The 8,885-nt window shown below is 42.2% G+C and overlaps 1 non-coding gene across 1 annotated transcript; it reads right to left on the bottom strand.

Moving 5' to 3' along the window:
- Positions 1 to 8,119: 8,119 nt before the first annotated feature.
- On the bottom strand, positions 8,120 to 8,238 carry LOC141125141 (5S ribosomal RNA). The gene has a single exon (XR_012241370.1). It is a non-coding gene; the product is annotated as a 5S ribosomal RNA (ribosomal RNA).
- Between the last annotated feature and the right edge of the window lie 647 nt (positions 8,239 to 8,885).

The raw sequence follows: 8,885 nt of genomic DNA, 5'->3' as shown, positions 1-8,885 counted from the left end.
CTGTATCATGTCTGCAGTCCCTGACCATCTCCTGTAGTATGTCTGCAGTCTCTGACCATCTCCTGTAGTATGTCTGCAGTCTCTGACCGTCTCCTGTAATATGCCTGCAGTCTCTGACCATCTCCTGTAGTATGTCTGCAGTCTCTGGCCATCAATTGTAGTATGTCTGCAGTCTCTGATCATCACTTGTGTCATGTCTGCAGTCTCTGATCATCTCCTGTAGTATGTCTGCGGTCTCTGACCATCTCCTGAATCATGTCCACATCGTCTCTGACCATCTCCTAAATCATGTCCACATCGTCTCTGACCATCTCCTGAATCATATCCACACAGTCTCTGGCCATCTCCTGGATCATGTCCACACAGTCTCTGACCATCTCCTGTATCATGTTCACACAGTCTCTGACCATCTCCTGTATCATGTTCACACAGTCTCTGACCATCTCCTGTACTATGTCTGCAGTCTCTGACCATCTCCTGTAGTATGTCTGCAGTCTCTGACTGTTTCCTGTACTATGTCTGCAGTCTCTGCCCATCTCCTGTAGTATGTCTGCAGTCTCTGCCCATCGCCTGTAGTATGTCTGCAGTCTCTGGCCATCGCCTGTAGTATGTCTGCTTTCTCTGACCATCTCCTGTATCATGTCTGCCGTCTCTGATCATCTCTTGTATCATGTCTGCAGTCTCTGACCATCTCCTGTAGTATGTCTGCAATCTCTGACCATCTCATGAACCACGTCCACACAGTCTCTGACCATCTCCTAAATCATGTCCACACAGTCTCTGACCATCTCCTGAATCATGTCCACACAGTCTCTGACCATCTCCTGAATAATGTCCTCATAGTCTCTGACCATCTCCTGAATCATGTCCACACAGTCTCTGATCATCTCCTGAATCATGTTCACACAGTCTCTGACCATCTCCTGTACTATGTCTGCAGTCTCTGACCATCTCCTGTACTATGTCTGCAGTCTCTGAGCTTCTCTTGTACTATGTCTGCAGTCTCTGACCTTCTCTTGTACTATGTCTGCAGTCTCTGACCATCTCATGTACTATGTCTGCAGTCTCTGACCATCTCCTGTACTATGTCTGCAGTCTCTGACCTTCTCTTGTACTATGTCTGCAGTCTCTGACCATCTCCTGTACTATGTCTGCAGTCTCTGACCATCTCCTGTACTATGTCTGCAGTCTCTGACCTTCTCTTGTACTATGTCTGCAGTCTCTGACCTTCTCTTGTACTATGTCTGCAGTCTCTGACCTTCTCTTGTACTATGTCTGCAGTCTCTGACCTTCTCTTGTACTATGTCTGCAGTCTCTGACCTTCTCTTGTACTATGTCTGCAGTCTCTGACCTTCTCTTGTACTATGTCTGCAGTCTCTGACCATCTCCTGTACTATGTCTGCAGTCTCTGACCATCTCCTGTACTATGTCTGCAGTCTCTGACCTTCTCTTGTACTATGTCTGCAGTCTCTGACCTTCTCTTGTACTATGTCTGCAGTCTCTGACCATCTCTTGCATCTTGCCCACAGTCTCTGACCATCTCTTGTATCATGCCCGCACTCTCTGGCCATCACTTGTATCATGTCCACAGTCTCTGGCCATGTCTTGTATCATGTCTGCACTCTCTGACCATCTCTTGTATCATGTCTGCAATCTCTGACTATCTCTTGTATCATGCCTGCAGTCTCTGGCCATCTCTTGTATGATGTCTGCAGTCTCTGACCACCTCTTGTATCATGTCCGCACACTCTCTGACCATCTCCTGTATGTTGTCTGCAGTCTCAGGGGGAGCCTACAGAGGAGTCAAGAGCAGGAGCCTTGCCAGGACAGGGGTCACGCGTGGAGTAAAACTTGTGTGGACTGTGGAGAGGAGTATAAAGGATGAGCCACCAAGCTGGAGCCCAGAGAGGGCCATCTGACTGAGCCCTGCACGGTGCACCTGAGAGGAGGTCAGTGACAGTGCTGCAAGGCCAGTCTGAGGGGGGATCAGTTATGTAAGGGGGAGTGAATAACGTAAGGTAAGGGAGCACTGATACAAAGGTTCCACCTCAGTAATCTACCCCCTTACCTTAATGCATTAACTCTGCGGAATATGGTCTGTGGTCACCAGAGTCCCCCCACATCATAGTTCCCGTTGGTACTCTGTGGACCCTGATGTAAAGGGGAACTCTATTGTAATGGGGAATGCTGTGCACTTTGATATAAGGTGATCTATGGTCACCAGAGCCCCCTTACATCAGAGTTCCCCTTTACAAGAAAGTCTGCTGCATTCCCCTTTACATCAAAGGTTCCCTTGCACTGTAAGGAGGAATCCTGCAGACTCTGATGTAAGGGGGAACTCTGTGCTGGCTTGGTTATATTACCCTGACCTTCATGTAAATGGAGAAATATTGTTTTTGACTTTTGTTGCTAGCTGCAGCTTCACACATTTTATCTATATTTGTGTGCGTGTATTATATATCTATAGATACACACACATTTATACACCTACCAACCCTATGTTTAATGATCTTTGATTAAAGAAGAATTTGTTAGAGAAATATCTAGAAACTGTGAATTCATAGTTCAAAGGATTTAAGACTCTTAATATATGCAATTTATACAGTTAGTTTTTATCACTTGAATTACTTTTCCTGTTATGGGTGTGAGTGGGGCCTCATGTCCAAGTCTTGCCTAAGGCCTCACAAAGCCTAGAGCTGCCTCTGTGTGTGTGTGTGCATAAAACCACAGTTGACCCTATTTCTTTTTTCTTTTTGTCTATAATAAAATAAAGGATACTCTGAATGCTTGCATTCTTTTATGTTCCATTATGTGGTATGTTACCTGGCCATTCTTATTTATAAAGAATGGGGCTGAGGAAATCAGCTTGAACCCCAAGCTCATATTCATTGAACCCAAGCCTAGTGTAGTGCTCTAAGTGTATTGCTCTAAGCGTTGTGCCCTACTTTGCACTAATTCACAGAACCACAACTTTGTGGGAAACAAATGTTGTAATTCAATTCCAACCTTTTAAAGGATAGATAGGCATGCTACTGTCAAAAACGGTGAGCCAGGCAATGATATGTACATGTACATAACAAATAGGAATAAGTTGAATGTACCAGTTTGAAGCCGGTTCAGCAAACTTAACTGAAGTTCGGGTTTAAAATCTGATCTCCATTGATGTTAAAGGGAGCCTGATGTTAAAAAGCAGTAATGAACATTTTCTAGGCTAATAGGCAAGGGATTGTGAAACAAGTGGCATAGGGTGGTGGGGCACTGCCCTGGGGATGATATTACAGCAAAACTGGCATTTACTAAGAAACAAAATGCAGCCTGTCACGGAACGTCCCACACTCCGCTTGAGTGCTTCCGTCAGTATACCGCTTCCTAAGTTCTGGAACACGAGTCCAATGGATCTGGCTATAGGAACCCCCAAGAACTAGACAACACCAGTCTTGGAGTACATCAGAACTACTCTTTATTTGAGATCTCCCACACATTTATACACCAGGATGACTCAAAGCTAACCTAATTAACATGAGCTCCAATAGGAGTCGTCCCGTCTCCTACATTGTATAGAGGACAATGTGATCAGCTCATTCAATTTACACACATTACCATAAACATCAACACAGGGTTAATTAGAACAAACAACAATGAGTTGAATACCCTTAGAACCTAGACTAAACTTATTTACATTAAACACATTATAGCTGACATCAGACAGGTGAGTGGAGTTGATGACATTAGCATCTCCTCACAGTATGTGTCCCAACAGTATAATTCAGTCTTATCATTCTAATATGGCATATAACGGGTTCCAGAGTCTGTGTGTTTTGGGGGGACATGGAGCTGAATCCAAAGTAACACCAACCCCAGGGTCCCCAGGCATACAGCTCACAGAGAGCACCATTCCCCCAAATGCTAGGGCCCATAATCGGTGGGCAAGAGGCTTGCGTTCAGTCCCCTCCAATAGCCTCTGTCCCGGGTGAGTTTGTCACACAGCCTAATTTGCCAATAAATGACTGCTTCTGACTGTTTACTTCTACTTGTAAACAAAGGGGCTGGTTATTCCCTTCATCATACTAGACCCTTATCCTAGGGGTGTTAATGGTTGATACCACACAAAAAATGGCATAGGGTTTCCTCTAAAAATACATACTGGAACTTTATCCTTAATGAGGGTTTAGTATTTCAAGGGAGACACAAAAAAAAAGGTAAAAATAAGTGTGGGGTACTCCCCAAATTTCATACCAGACCCTTTGAATCTGGTATGAATTTTAAGGGGAACCCTAAGCAAAAAAAGTAGAAAAGCATGTGCCCCCACCCCCCCAAATTTATAACAGACCCTTATCCTAGCATACAGCCTAACAGGTCAGGAAACAGGCCATATTTGGGCAATAATGTCAGCCACTATCTCTGCCCCTTTGTTAACATGGCTGGGGATTCCCAGCCAGCAAATAAATGGGTCCAGGTGACGTCACTGGTTGCTAAGGACACAGTGGGTGCTGGCACCTACTGCTTCCTCAACAGGCATTTACAGAGGAAAAAGGAAGCTGTTATAAATAGGTAGAAAAAATACTATTACATATGACATTTGGCTTCTGCTGAACAGACTGAAAGCCTAAAATTCGAGAGAACATGGAGACAAGCAAAGTTCAGGCTGTGTCTGTTTTCGGACTGAACTTTTAGCTCATTTCTAATCTTAATATCAAGCAAAGGCCATTCAGCAAGGAGAGGTGCTTGAAGGTTAACATTTAAAATAAAACAAATCCTTTAAATAACATGTTTTGGAGATGCCGTAAACTTGAACATGCTGTAACAAATCAAAGTGAACTTTTATAAAAATGAGAAAAAAAAAATCCCTAAAACCACCTACAATACAAATTAGACACATATCCAGGGGTGGCCAGGGAAGGGAGAGAATTGAAAGTGCAGAACCCCTTTCCTGTGACAAACCAGGCCACATGCCTGTCAACTTTTGGATGTCTTCACCCCTTTAAAACCCCCTTCAAATACACCTCTTCCCCTTTGAAGAAACAAGGGTCTTATCTTCACATCCTGTCCCCCAAAAATATTATGAGGGTTTGTAGATGGTCTTGCCAAAATCTGAAAACCCCCTTAAGAGTAAGGGGCCCACAATATTTTCTCCCTCAAGGGAAATTAGTACAAAACAAAGACACAGTCACAAAGTTCTTTAACTGAAAAAGCAAACACACCAACAAAAAAAATGATTGTGATGTCCCATGTTGTAACCCAGCGTCAATCATGTTGTCCAGTGATGTAACATACATCATTCATGACGTTCCACCGCATGCTGATCTGTACCTGACCCATTCCCATTGCTAAATGGCACATTCATGCTACAAAAATATAGGCACAGTACAGGACAACCTCAATAAAGTCATTGACCATGTGGGTCTCATACATTTTAAAGGAGTTCAATTTCAGCTAATTAGAACAGATGTGCTCCAGATAGAGTTACTTATGATTTGTAAGACCAGTGACTGGATCTCAACAAGTCATTTGACATACTCCACCAAACTCCTTTATTCTGCTAATGTTAGAGGAGTTTTAAAAGAGTATGTCAAAAATTGTTACTTTAAAAACACAAACTAAGTCTTGGAAGTAATGCAGCTGTATTAACAAATAATTTCAGTGCCATTTTGTAGCAAAGGCAGATGATCCATACTTTGACATGGTACAATACTTAGAAACATTTGATGTGTTCTATGGCGGCTCAGGCACAAACACTTATATTTTATACTTTAGACATTGACAAACATTTTATGCATACTTTCTCTGCAGAGATGGAGGTTCTTTGTGGTTCTTTACCCAATGCTGCAAATTCATGCAGCACTGGCAAATTGTTTTTGAAATTTAATGTTTATCCTTCTTTGCTATAGTGAATCAGCCCTTATATGAAACTTACAACCAAGGCTTTACAGATGGTATTCACAAGTCAGATTAAAGACAGACAAGCCACATGACTACTAAGAGTATCAAATTTTTTCTACTGTACTGTTTCCTAATTAGGGCATAAATATAAAACATATTTATACATTATGTATAACTATTATATACAGTAAAAGTAATATTATTTGTCTCAAGAATGCAGCAGATAGTTACATTTTACTATGTAGAAGGGTGGAGCATCACCTCCCTTATTTCTTTCTTCTACTAGTAAACAGGACAAAGAGTTTTAAATTACATCATGGTACATAAAAGTTCTCTGTTGTAGGATTGCACAGCACTACAAAACACACATACAAATGCACACATCTTTTTACCCACCTAAAACACTCCTACTATTTTTTTTATACTGTATTTTATTGATGAGTAGTTTTAACAAAATAGTGAATGCAGCACATACACTGTATTAACACAACAGAATATAATGTCAAACATTTTTCCAATAAACAGCCTTCCACATCTGTGAAGGTACAATATACTGTACATACAATGGAGAAATAAACACTGTGACATAATCAATAATAGCATAGTAAGCTGCAGTACAGTTGTAAAACATAAAAGAAAGTAAAACTAAACAAAACACCATGTCTTACTAACTGATCAAATAATCTTTGGGACATGTCATAGTTATACCTAAAAGGGGCAGGTAAAATAAGTCCTGGATGGAAAGCATATGTCACTCTGTACCAACCAAATATCAAATAAAAAAAAAGTAAGTATGGTATGCCACATACATTAACAATGCATTAGGCATCTGGTAACTCTGACATATCGAAAAGTACAGCCTATGGACCCCAAATTTTATCAAACTTGTAGGGACATCCCCCGGCTTCATACGTCAACTTATAAAGCGGCAAAACCTGATTGACCAAGTTTTTCCACAAATTAATATGAATATCCACTGTAGCACAATAGTTTTCCTGGCATAGAACAATAGGAATCGTAAAAATAGTTTCTGATAAGTGCCCAGGTTCAAATCTTCCAGTATCCCTAGCACACACCACTTTGGGTTGCATATATTGGATATTTCAAAATGTGTAGCAATAAATTGGTTGACTAGTGACCAGAAGGGATGAACTTTTTCACAACCCCAAAGCATATGGAGAAGGTCCCCGGTCTGCTTTTGACATTTACGACAGTCAGGGTTATCTCTTCTATGTAACACTTAAACAGAAGAAACAGACAGCGCAAAACCTAATTACTAAAACTCAGCAGCTGGACACTGTAGGCCAATATACAAAACCTAAAAAGACATACACAAAATATAGCAGTGCAGCGCTCAATACAGGTCAGATGTATACACATAAAATGTACATAATAAACGTACATAAATAAAACGCATGAGGCAAAGTCCCAAAAAGTATATCTTAGTCCGAGGAGAGCTGCCCACTTGCAGAAGGGGGATCCCTCAGTTGGCAAGGAAAGGGTGCAGTGATAGGATAAGATTGTATTTGTTGTATCACCACCAATGTGAACCTCCACCAAGGGTCTACGCTGCTCACCTTATTAAGTGGACCTTCTGCGTTAACAGCAAGGTCACTCATGCATTCCCTTCCACAGGGTAGATTATGGAGATAAGGGGTCCACAGGCAGTATCCCAAATTCAGGCTCATCGGTTGATATATATCATGTTAAAAACAAAAATAACAGGACATAGTGCTCTCCATACGAAAAGGTATAAAATTTATTAAATAAGAAAAATATCACTCACAAAACAAGCACTGTTTCCCAGTGCAGGAGTATACAGCATAAAATGAACCAGATGGGTGGCTGTACTGACATCACAGAGCCCCTCGCACGCGTATCGTCCGTGTGGACTTCCTCAGCGAATCTGATTGGGGGCCCGTGTGTCAGCTCTTATATCTAATCCTGGTTCCACATACAATTCATGATGATACTGGAAACCCCGCCCACTCTCCAATAATACACAGGTGAATGGACTTAACTACTAAGTAGTAGAGAATCAGGAGTGGCTACAAATCTAATAGGGCACAAGCAAGCTGAATACACTGATAACTTACTGATAGGCAGCCACCATTCCTCCCATGTTATGAGCTAAAGCACTTCCAAGTCAAATCCTTATCTTCCAATGGCAGTGAACACTGCTGTGTCCTGAAAGACAGCCTGCCCCCATTTCCGGGTCAAAAAAAAAAAGAAAATTTTAAGCCTACAGCACCTGGTACTCCCAGGCGGTCTCCCATCCAGGTACTAACCAGGTCCCACCCTGCTTAACTTCCGAGATCAGACAAGATCGAGCGCTTTCAGGGTGATGTGGCTGTAGGCAAATCCATCTCGTTCAATGGCAGCTAACGCTGCTGCGTCCTGGGAAGAAGCCCACCCTCTAAAGGGGCGTTCATATGGAGATGGGGATGGGGGGGCGGGAGCACAACAAACAAACCGCCCATCATACATATTAGGGACAATTTAGACAGGATCCAATTAACCTACCAGCATGTCTTTGGAGTGTGGGAGGAAACCCACGCAGGCACAGGGAGAACATGCAAACTCCAGGTAGGTAGTGTCATGGTTGGGATTCGAACCAGCGACCCTTCTTACTGCTAAGTGAGAGTGCTAGCCTATAGACCACTGTGCCGCCCAATATTATTGGAGAGTGGGCGGGGTTTCCAGTATCATCATGAATTGTATGTGGAACCAGGATTAGATATAAGAGCTGACACACGGGCCCCCAATCAAATTCGCTGAGGAAGTCCACACGGACGATACGCGTGCGAGGGGCTCTGTGATGTCAGTACAGCCACCCATCTGGTTCATTTTATGCTGTATACTCCTGCACTGGGAAACAGTGCTTGTTTTGTGAGTAATATTTTTCTTATTTAATACATTTTATACCTTTTCGTATGGAGAGCACTATGTCTGTTATTTTTGTTTTTAACATGATATATATCAACCGATGAGACTGAATTTGGGAT

The sequence above is a fragment of the Aquarana catesbeiana genome, linkage group LG01 (assembly GCF_042186555.1).
Source record: "Aquarana catesbeiana isolate 2022-GZ linkage group LG01, ASM4218655v1, whole genome shotgun sequence".
NCBI classification, from domain to species: Eukaryota; Metazoa; Chordata; class Amphibia; order Anura; family Ranidae; genus Aquarana; species Aquarana catesbeiana.
This window is presented reverse-complemented; position numbering and strand designations above follow the sequence as displayed.